This window comes from Coffea eugenioides, chromosome 1 (assembly GCF_003713205.1).
Source record: "Coffea eugenioides isolate CCC68of chromosome 1, Ceug_1.0, whole genome shotgun sequence".
Taxonomy (NCBI): Eukaryota; Viridiplantae; Streptophyta; class Magnoliopsida; order Gentianales; family Rubiaceae; genus Coffea; species Coffea eugenioides.
This window is the reverse complement of record NC_040035.1, coordinates 31,288,545-31,299,891: the sequence shown is the minus strand read 5'-3', so window position 1 is coordinate 31,299,891 and position 11,347 is coordinate 31,288,545.

Genomic DNA, 11,347 nt, shown 5'->3' with positions numbered 1-11,347 from the left:
GAACATAGAGCTGAAAAGGAAATACGAAGGAATTTTCGAAGAGGCTTTAGCAAGGGCACAAATTAATACTTTTACGGAGGTTCCGGAGAAAGTCCAAAGGACAGAAATTGCAAGGGCACAGGTGAAGACCTTCCATGCAAAGAAAAGGGGTGCATCTAGTGAAAGTCAAAGGTAGGAACAAGGTGATCGAGGTAGGCCATTCTCTAAGGTGGGTCGAGGAGCTGGTGGTGTGAAAATTTTGGAGACACCTAAAGAAGATACTCCGAGAGGAGCCCCAGGTGGAGGAGGACAACTGAGAGGTGTCTCACAAGGAGTTCAAACCTCAATCCCTTCTCTATCTTTTGGCTATTGTGGAAAAATCAACCATACTGAGGAGAGTTGTTGGAAAAAAAAAGAAAAATACCTGCGATGTAGGAGCGCCAAGCATCGGATTGCTAATTGTCCGATTCTGTTACGAGAAAGGAAAGGGACCCAACAATCGACCAAAACCAACCCTGGACTGTCGAAAGGAGAAGGGACTGGAATGAAGGTATCGGCTCGGGTGTATGCCCTAGAACAACATCTGGTCCCTGACTCGTCTGAGGTCGTAAAAGGTACGATACCCGTGTCCCACCGTTTAACTAAGAGTTTGATAGATCCCGTTGATAAGAAAATTTCGAGGACGAAATTTCTTTGAGGGGGAGAGAGTGTGAGGACCTGTAAAATTTCCTTAGTTTATATCTTTCTATTTTATTTTTTGCATGCATTTTCTTTACTTTACTTTACTATATTAATTTTCCAAAGATTTTTATAAGCAAGTATAGTTTTAACTCATTTTTCTAGAATAAGTTAGCTCATATTAAGTTTAAAGTGGTATTATGGATGTGGGACCCGCTAGTAGGGTAAGTGCGATAAATGTTTGGACCACTAGTTGGAGTTTTGTGTTAAGTGATATTATTTTCCAAGGTGCTAAGAGACAATTAGAGGTTAGTTAGATAGATTAACCATTGGGAGAAAAAAGATAAGTTTAACCATTCAAGGTGCCAAGTGTCGCGACTCGATTGGAAGGTGGACTTGACCAACCTTTCTTCACCTTTACTAAATACAAAATTTGACCAAAAATTCCTTCATTTATTTCCTCTTGTTGGCCGAACTCCTTAGCTAGAAAAGGAGAAAAGAAAACCTCAATTCCAACTTCAATTCTTGTTTGAATCTTCAAGATTTCATTCTAAGTTTGCAATCCAAACCACAAAAAGTGACTTTAAGGAAGAAAGAGGACTTTTGGTGGAGAAAGTTGGGGGGGAAAAGGAAGCTTATGGTTGCTCTTTCATAGGATTTAAAGGTAATCAAGTTTAGAAACCATCTCTTCACTTTTAACTTGCATTTTAGTAGATTTGAGGCTTGTTTGTGGTAGATTCTATGGAAAATTTCTTGGTTTGTGTAGTAAATTGAAATTTCCAGCTTTAGATGAAGAGTTCCAGCTTTGATTTGGTCCTTTCATTTTGATATGACCATGAGCTTTTCTATGTGGTTTTTCTAGCTTTTATATGCTCTTATAGTTTCATTATACCGATTTTCAGCTTGTGTATACAAATTTCAGTTTAGGGTTCCAATTTTCCAGCTTTAAGGAAAAATCTGCCATGCTTCTGCCCTGTTTAATTCGTCCATGTTAGAGGCAGAATCAGGCTTAGGTCAAAACATGAAAGTTGTAGAAAATGGTGTTAACTACCTTCCTGCAAAATTTCAACTCAATTTGAGCACTGTACCATGTGAAATGACAAAAATACCTTTGACTGCCTAACGTACTGTTTTGCGGACAGTTTTCTGTTTTCCTCTGAGATATCACATTTTGATATTGAAAATGCACAAATTGGATGTTGTTGTCTTCATAAGATTTTTAACTCTCTATCTCAGCTTCGAAACAGTATAAAGTTTACCCCACACCGATAAGCGTAGCTCCAGTTGTGACCAAAATGCTATAAGATGTCAAATCTGCTGTTTAGTCTTTTGTCTTCAAAAACTGATTTCCGGTTGTATTATTAGACTTGTGTGGTAAGTGGATGATTTTGGAGGCTAGTGAAAGGCTATTGTGGGAAGATTAATTGTGTGTGATTTTGGGGCTGAATTGAGAAAATAATGAAGTCATAAATGGCTGGAAATTAGGTAAATACAAAGGGCATGCCGCCGAGAGCTAGTTGGTTGTACTTGCAATTTGAGCGAAAGGCTTTAGGATTGTTCATGTTTTGAAAACCAACTGCTACCTTTTCACTCCAAAACTATACTTTTGTGTTGCATTGGTAATTTACTTGGTTAGGCATATGACTCGTAATCGAGTCTCAATTGTTTTACCTTGGTGGTTTAGGACGTGCCGGTGATCCAAGTACTTCCGGAGGAAACGTTTGAAATTGTTTGTTTGAACTGGTGAGTATACCACTCCCCTAATTTGTTGCTTATCTGGGCTATTTGTGACTTCTGTATACTCTGTATGAAACGAGGATGTACTTTATCACGCTCGTTTCTCTCATCTGTTTATTCTGGTTCCTGTATACCGTATAAGTCTGTATTTGTTCTCAGTATCTGTTATCTATATCTATTCTCTGTATTTATTGATGTCGTTTGGAGGGTTGAGTCCAACGACCATTCTATGACCTTTGAACTCAAAACCGGGGGCTAGTTACTCGAGTCGAGCCGGCAAGAGTCTGGTCGATTAGATAACGAATCATGGTAGTCCACTTCTAGGAAATCTTTAGGTATTGGAGACTCTGGATTTCCGGTATACTCGAGTATTACCACTTCTACTTTTGTTGAGGTATTCGGGCCCGGTGAGGGGTATGTTTGGTGGACGGAATTGGCGTTAAAGTGGTGTTCTACTAGACTGGTTTCTTTATTTGAAAGTTGACAGAGTGTCAACTACTATTTGATCAAGCTCTGGTGAAGAAAAGGGGAATTTGGCTCTTGAAAGCCACCTATATCCTTTCTATTTAAAGTATTTGTTCATTTCCTTATCTGGTGTGTATATTTGACTACTTGTACGTCTGGTACCTCATTGAGCGTAAGCTCACCCCGTTCCTGTGATTTTGTTTTGCTTACAGGGTTCAAAATGTTGAAACCATGATTTTGGAAGAGAGAGTTGAGCTAGTAGATGTATATCATCTTGTTAAGCTCATTTGTAATAGAAAACCCTAATTGTATTTTGCTTAACTATCACACTTTGATTTTGTAAAGTTTTCATTGTATATATATATAAGCGTGTGTTTGTGTATCTCAAGTGTATTTGTTTGAGATTGTAAGTCTCTGTGGCTATGGCAAACCTTTCCGGAACCCGTTGGAAGAACGGACGAGCGCGGCGTTTGAACTAGGAAAAGAAAATTTCTGGCGGAAAAATTTTCAGAAAATCCGGCCGTATATCCGGCCAATTATTGGCCGGATAGTTGGCCGGATTGGCAGGGGAGATTTGAAAATTTTTGTTTTCGCCACTGCCTAGAATCCGGCCTGTGATCCGGCCGCAAATCAGGCCAGATCTTGGCCGGATTGTGACGTGGCAACAGCACTTTCATTTTGTTTTTGATTTCTCGTTGGAGCATTGTATCAAAGTTCTATTGTATCATTTAGTTTAGCTAATTTGGTTACCGAAATTTTGATTTTTTTAAGTCCTTTAGTGTGTTGTGGGGTTTATGTATGTTTCGGATCCGTAGTCCCGATGAGAGTTGGGCGGGCGGTCCGCCAAACCCTTTGGTTCGCCTTAGGGGAAGGTGGGGCTGTCACAATAAAAATTTAATACACAATGATCAATGTCTTTCGACTTGAATCATCACTTTGTTTACTCAGCTTAGAAGAATATCGAAAAGAGATGACCAATGATCTTGAATCTATTCTCCCATATGTATACTTCTCCGCTAGACACATATTATACTTCATATCCACAAAAGCTAGCAATTTGGTGCTATTCCAACCGTTACTGACCTGGATTTCATGAATGCTCTAGACATATATCCAAACTCTCAATAGAAGCCGCTTTCACTTGATACTCATATAGGTGGACTTATCAAGTGTATACTGCCTCACACAACCTACAAAGGATATAAGATCATTAAAAGTCATAAACTCAACTTTAGCACTCATAGGATAGTAAGTACTTTTTTCACAACACCATAGGAATAGACAACAATATTATAGTGCTTGTGGAATCTCATTGTGACTTGTTATTACCCATTGAACCTACTTCATGGGGTTGGGTTGTCATCACATTCGATTCCTATCAAATGGGTTTAAGACCCATCCCTCTCAATGTTTCTTGAACTGCATTTTTGTACAATCCTTTCATTACAGAATCTATCAAATTTTTATTGGGCCGCACAAAGTTCATAGCTATCACCCCATTGCTCATGAGCTATCTCACAAGATTGTGTCTCAATTTGATATCCTAGCTTTTCAAGTTGTAGATTTTGCTTTGGGCTTTCGCGATCACTGCTTTTGAATAACAATGCAAAGAAATAGAAGGCATAGACTTTTCCCAAAGTAGGATGTCAAATAATAGATTGCGAAGCCACTTAGCTTCTAAACGTGCCAGTTCTAAAGTAAGGAACTCAGATTCCATAGTTGATTTAGCATTTCAAGATTGCTTAGATGACTTCCAAGATACAGCTCTACTAGCAAGAGTAAACAGATGGCCACTGGTAGAGGTGACTTCATAATTTACAGATACCCAATTAGCATCACAATAAGTTTCTAACACAGAAGGATAACTAATAAAATGAAGTCCTAAACACATGCTGCCTTTCAGATATCTAAGCAATCTAGACAATGCATTTCAATGACTCCTATCAAAATTGTGTGTGCATCTACTCAATCTACTCACAGCATTAGCAATGTCAGGATGAGTGCAATTCATTAAGTACATCACACTTCCAACTATTTGAGCAAATTTAGATTGTGATATACATTTTCCTTTATTCTTTTTCAAAATCACGCTAGAATCAGATGGGGTTTTAACAGGCTCTAATTCAAAATGATTGAATTTTTTCAAAATTTTCTCCACATAGTGAGACTGAGAAAGTATGAAACCATTACCAGTTTTAGTCAATTTTAGACCCAATATCACATTAGTTTCACCCATATCTTTCACATCAAAATGTGAAGTCAAGAAGGATTTAAGTTTTGCTTGACAATAGTTTCTCAATCCCAGATATAAGCATGTCATTAACATATAAATAGATTAAGAATCCAACAGTTCCATTAAATTTCCTATAAACACATCTATTAATTCATTCACTCTGAAACCATTTGACACTAGGTTCTTATCCAATTTTTCATGCCACTACTTGGATGCTTGTTTTAGCCCATACAATGATTTAATTAACCTGCACACCTTATGCTCTTGTCCACTAACTACAAATTCTTCAGGTTGTTGAATATATATATATTTCTTCATCCAAATCACCATTCAAAAATGTAGTTTTAACATCCATTTTGTGCACATTTAATTTAAAAATAGTAGCAATAGTAATCAAAATTCTTATGGTGGAATTCAAGCAGCAAGAAAATAAGTATCAAAATAATCTGACCCTTCCTTTTGTGTATAACCCTTAGCTGACAACCTTGCTTTGAATTTATCAATTGAGCCATCAATTTTTAATTTTTTTTCTAAAAACCCATTTACACCCAATAAGTTTACAACCTCTAGGCAAGTCTACTAACTTCCAAATATGATTAGACCTTGTGGATTCCAATTCAGAGTTGATTGCATCTTTCCAAAAATTTTCATCTATTGATTTCATTGCCTCTATGTAGGTTTTAGAATCATCTTTAGTTATAAAAGATGTTATAAAATATGACCCAAATTTGGTCTCAATTCGAGCTTTATTGCTTCTTCTTAACTTTTGATGATGTTGTTCTTTTTGATTATTTGATTATTGAATAGAAGAGATTTGTTCATAGAAAAAACATTCTCAAAGAACTCTGAATTCTTGGTTTCAATTATATGATTTGACTCCAAAACCAAGAATCTATATGCTGCACTATTCAAACCATAGCCAATAAAGATACTATCAACCATTTTTTGTCCAATTTTACTCCTTTCAAAGTTAGGAATACCCACCTTAGCCAAACGCCCTTACACTTTTAGGTTGCTTAAGTTTGGGACATATTTTTTTCCACAATTCATAAGGAGTTTTTGGTATCTTTTATGTGGAATTTATTGAGAATATGACATGCAGATAGTGTAACTTCTTCCCACATATTACTAGGCAAATTAGGATTGCATTCATCATATCTTTCAATGTTCTATTTTTCCTTTGAACAATTCCATTAGACTGAGGTGAATATGGTGGAGTTGTTTCCCATATTATTCCACTTTGTTCATACACTCTTTTCAACAAATTAGAGTCATATTCCCCAACTCTATCCAATCTAAGTCTTTAAATCTTTTTGTCAAGTTGAGTTTCAACCTCATTTTTATATTTGAAAAACATTTCTTTAGTTTCATCTTTTTCACTTAAGAGATATAGCTTCATGAATTTTGAGTAGTCAACAATGAATGTCACATACTATCTTTTAGCACCTCTACTCTTGGTATTCTTAAAGTCAACAAGATCGATGTGGATTAATTCTAAAAGCCCCCAGTTGTTCTCTCAACAGATTTGAAGGGTTTTTTGTGATGTTTGTTTCTACACAAATTTCACATTTAGAGGTCTCATTGTTAGGTAGATTAGGAACTAGATTCAAGTGTCTCATTCGTTTAATTGAATCAATACTCACATGTCTAATCTAGAATGCCAAATATCCAAAGAATCAACAAAGTAAGCAGAAGAAGAAGCTTTATTCATGACATTGCAAGTAGCATCTAACACAAATATACCCCTACAAGAGAAGCCCTTTCCAACAAAATTCCCATTTTTGGTCAAAATTAACTTATCATTATCAAACACAAGTTTGATACTAGCCTTATTAAGCAATCCACTAGAAATTAAATTTCTCTTCATAGAAGGAACATGCAGCATATTAGTCAAAGCAATAGACTTTCCCGATGTAAGTTTCAATAGAACTTTCCCTTTACCAATAATTGGAGCTGCATGAGCATCTCCAAGGAACACATGTTCCCTATCATCGACTCATTCATACTCGATGAAGTGGTTCTTACTTGTAGCAATGTGCTTTGTTGCTCCAGTGTTAACAATCTATTTGGTCACATTATGTGCCAAGTTCACTTTAAAAGAAATAGTAGCTATCACCTCGTCAGATTTAGCTAAGTTTGCTTGAGGTTTTGGCACACGTTGTTCTTGTCCTTTGCAAAAATTACGCTAGGCTGCTTTATGACTTGGTTTACCACATACAAAACAAAGACTCTTAGACTTCTTTTGAATATTATTTAAATTTTTGAAATTACCTTTTTGGTTACTTTCACTCTAGTTTTTGTTTTTCTTGTTGTTCGTGAACTTTTGGAAGCCACTTGCAAGTTATGTATCTACTAAGTTTGTCTTAGTAGCAAGTTCTTGCGATAAAGCCATAGAGGTTTGATCTTTCGTGCGATTGTTTTTTTCAATTTGAATGTGAGATATCACTTCATCAAGTGATAGATCAGCTTTGACATGTTCCAAGGAATTGCAGAAAGCCTTCTAAGAGAGAGGAAGCTTCTCGATAAATGCAGCTACCTGCGAAGCCTCATCTATATTCATACCATCTTGTGTCATACTAAGAATGAGATTCTGGTAGGGTGAATTTGATCAGATATAGGTTAGTTGTCCAATATCTTTGTAGTACACACAACCCTAAATGTCTAAAGTTATGGGCCTAAGTGAGAAACCCCTGTTAAATGGGGGTACAATTAAGAATTACAATATGAACTTGAGGGTCAAGTGCAAATATAGCATACTTATCTTCTCCACCGCCTAAACTCTTATGTATCAGTTTATTGTCTTGCTTGGCGGAAGAAACAGAAGAAGCAAAATATATAGATGAAAACTTCAGGGGAGAATCACGAGACCATCATTTTGACTTCAAGTGGTTGCAGGTAACTAATCATATGTTATATAAAGTTAAATTTGATTGAGGTTGAATGGTTCCTTGAATAAGATGAGCTGGTAACAAGGTTGAGAAAGATGATATCTAATGGATGGAAATTAGTTTAATTTGAAAGATTTCTTGCACCTCCTATTATCAAACTTATAACTAGGGATTTGGGATGAAAACTATATGAATTTAGCTTAATTTTGCAGCCAAGAAAAACTTAAAACTTAGTCAACGTTGGACCAACAGGGACTTCTACGCAGTTTTAGTAAATTGCCTATAACTTGGTATGAAAAAGTCAAAATTGAGTGCTGTCAATTATGTTTCAAACTAGTCTCAAAGATCTTTCCAAAGTTATAAAATTCTAGCTATGGTTCATTTTTTTATAAATACCAGAAAATTTGCATTGGAGAGTGTAACCTTCGTAGCTTAGAATTGAAGAATTGCATTGACTTGTAGCTAAATTTAGGCTAGCATGTGGTCTAAATCTTTGAGAGAAGTCCTCTAAAGATTTTTAGCCTTCGATTCCAGTTTCTAACACCACCAATTTCATAATTTTTTGGTGAGTGTAACTTGAGTTATATTGTTTTAATTGAACACTGTTGATACTCAATATCTTGAGCAAACAGCCTTACTTGGAGTAGCTTATTTTGACCAATTAGTATCGGACCTAATTACCTTTTAGGTATACTAAAAGTACTTTACAACTGAATTGTTATTTATAGGGGAAGACTAAAGAGACATTTCAGTGACTTTTGATCGGAACTAGAGTTATCCTCATAGTTTTAGAAATGTCTTTAAAGAAATTCTTATTTGTCACTTGTTATGGAAATTTATTTTATTATGCTAAATTGGGTTGAGCATATGTAATTTCTTGATGACTCTGTGCATAGGAATAACTTTATTATGTGTTTAAAAGTGATTGTTATGCAATATTTTGAATATTATTGGAGGAGATTAAATTAGTAAAGGAAAGGAAAAGGCTCTAGAATCACTACTTTGAATATCGGTACGGCCCTTCCATGGGATATAATAGTGGATAAATAGTCTTGTCATAGGAAAGAATAGTGACCTTAGTAATTATTCGGAGCTACATTTTAACCGGTATATGGCTCTATCACGAGAAACAATAGTGGTATTTAATGACCCTATCACAGGATATAATAGTGATCGTAGCATTTTTTTAGTTGAAAGTAAAATGGAAAGATACAAGATTACATGGATTATAATTGAAGAATAATAAAATATGAATTTATGCATAGCTATGCATTGAATATTTATGATGCATGTAATGTGCTAATTGCAATTGAATTTTGTGAAATGATTTTATTAAATATGTAATATTAATATGCTCGATCCGATGGAGGTATGTTTGACCTACCTATTGAGCAAGTTGATACTCACCCCACTTAATTTTTCTCCTCTTGTAGATGAGGATTAGGCGTAGGATGAATTGAAAACTAGTTTGATCAGATTATGTTTCTAGAGTTGAATTTTGCAAAATTGTAACTTGTATGATTTTTATACCCTAGTAATGTATATATGTCAAGAGTTTAGTGTGAAGGATTGTATGAGTGATTTTCTATATTTGGAACTTTTCTAAGCTCATTCAAAGGTTTATGTAATAGTTGATTTGTGTTTATAAGTTCGATAGACGGCTTTGTATCCTCTCGAGAGGGTATGCCAGTGCCATGTTTCAAATTATAAATTAAATATTTTTAATTATGGTTATCAGATTTGGGGTGTGACATTTAGTGGTCTCAGAGCAAAGATTTAAAAATTTACTTGAAACATTAGGCACGAATTGTCTATTATAATTTAAGGCATAACTTATGAATAGAAAGTATTGTCTTAAAGATTTATAAATACTAATGGTTTTTCTTGTCGAACGTAGGCTATGAAGTTTGTGAGAATGACTTGAAAGGATAAAAATATTGATATCAACACTCAAACTTGAGCTAATGAGGCTGGGGATGAGGAGATGGAAGTCCCACTGATGGCCTTAGTTCATGGAAATAGGAATGCACCCCAAGAGATAACCAAGGTTCACATAGAGCACAAGAAACTTCTACTAGTGCCAAAACAACAACAACTAACATGCAAACCATCTTTAATTACAATAATATGCCAGTAGATATGGGGTTGATTTTGCAAGTTATGACTCAAGCGATACATAATCAAAATCAACAACAATTACAGCAGCAACAGCTAAAGCAGAAACGGATGCAAAGTTTTTATTTTGTAAAACTTTACAAGGCAAATACTCCAAATTTTGAAGGGGGGCCTGACCCGATGTGGCTTTAAATTGGATTGCTGAAATGGAGACTAGGTTTAAGACTGAATTTCCTAAACGATATTAAGGTCCAAGTGCCCATTCCATTTTTGGTTGGTGATGTAGAAAATTGGTGGAGATCAATGGAGCCTATGATGTATGTTAAAGAAAATGCATGTAAATGTTGAACCATGTTCCAGAGTTCCTGAAAATGTTAGAATACAAATGTTTGTCTTACTAAGTGCAAGCTTTAAGGGATCAAAGAAAAAAAAACAATGGGTTAGTACTATGTATGGTTTAAAAGAAGAAGAAGAAGAAGAAGTTACGCAATGGTGTAAAAAATGTTCCATGGAAGACTTTGTTGTGAGAGAACCTAAGGGGTCGAATACAAGACAAACAACCATAAATGAGGAATGGAAGAAACAAGATAGAGATGAAATTTATCATATCATGGATAGGTGGTTCTATACAAGTGCCATTCCATTTAATGCCGTAAATAATTCATTGTTTCCTTTGATGATTAAGAAATTGGGAGAATATGAGAAAGGGCTTAAACCACCTTCGTACCATGAAATGATAGTGACTTTTTTTAAAAAAAAAGGTGCAAGAGACATTACGTTTGCTCAATACGTACAAAAAAAAAAAAGTGGAAGAAAATTGATTATACTATTATGTCTGATGAATAGTCTAACCAAAGAAAGAGAACAATGAATAATTTTCTTGTGAATAGTCCAGCTAGTACTGTGCTCTTATCTTCAGTAGATACCACTGACATTTCAAAGATAGTTCAAAAATTATTTGAATTGTTAGATGGTATTGTGGAAAAAATTGGAGAGGATAATGTTGTCTAGGTCATCACTAATAATGCTTCCAATTATAAGGTAGTTGGAAAAATGTTGTTGGAAAAGAGAAAAAGAATGTTTTGGACCCCTTGTGCTGCTCATTGCATTAACCTGATGTTAGAAGATTTTCAAAATTTTGATTCTCTCGATAAAGTCACATAGAAAAAGCGAAATCAGTGGTTACATATATTTACTCATGGAGTACATTTATTAACTAGATGAAACAATTCACTAATGGTAAGAAGTTGAT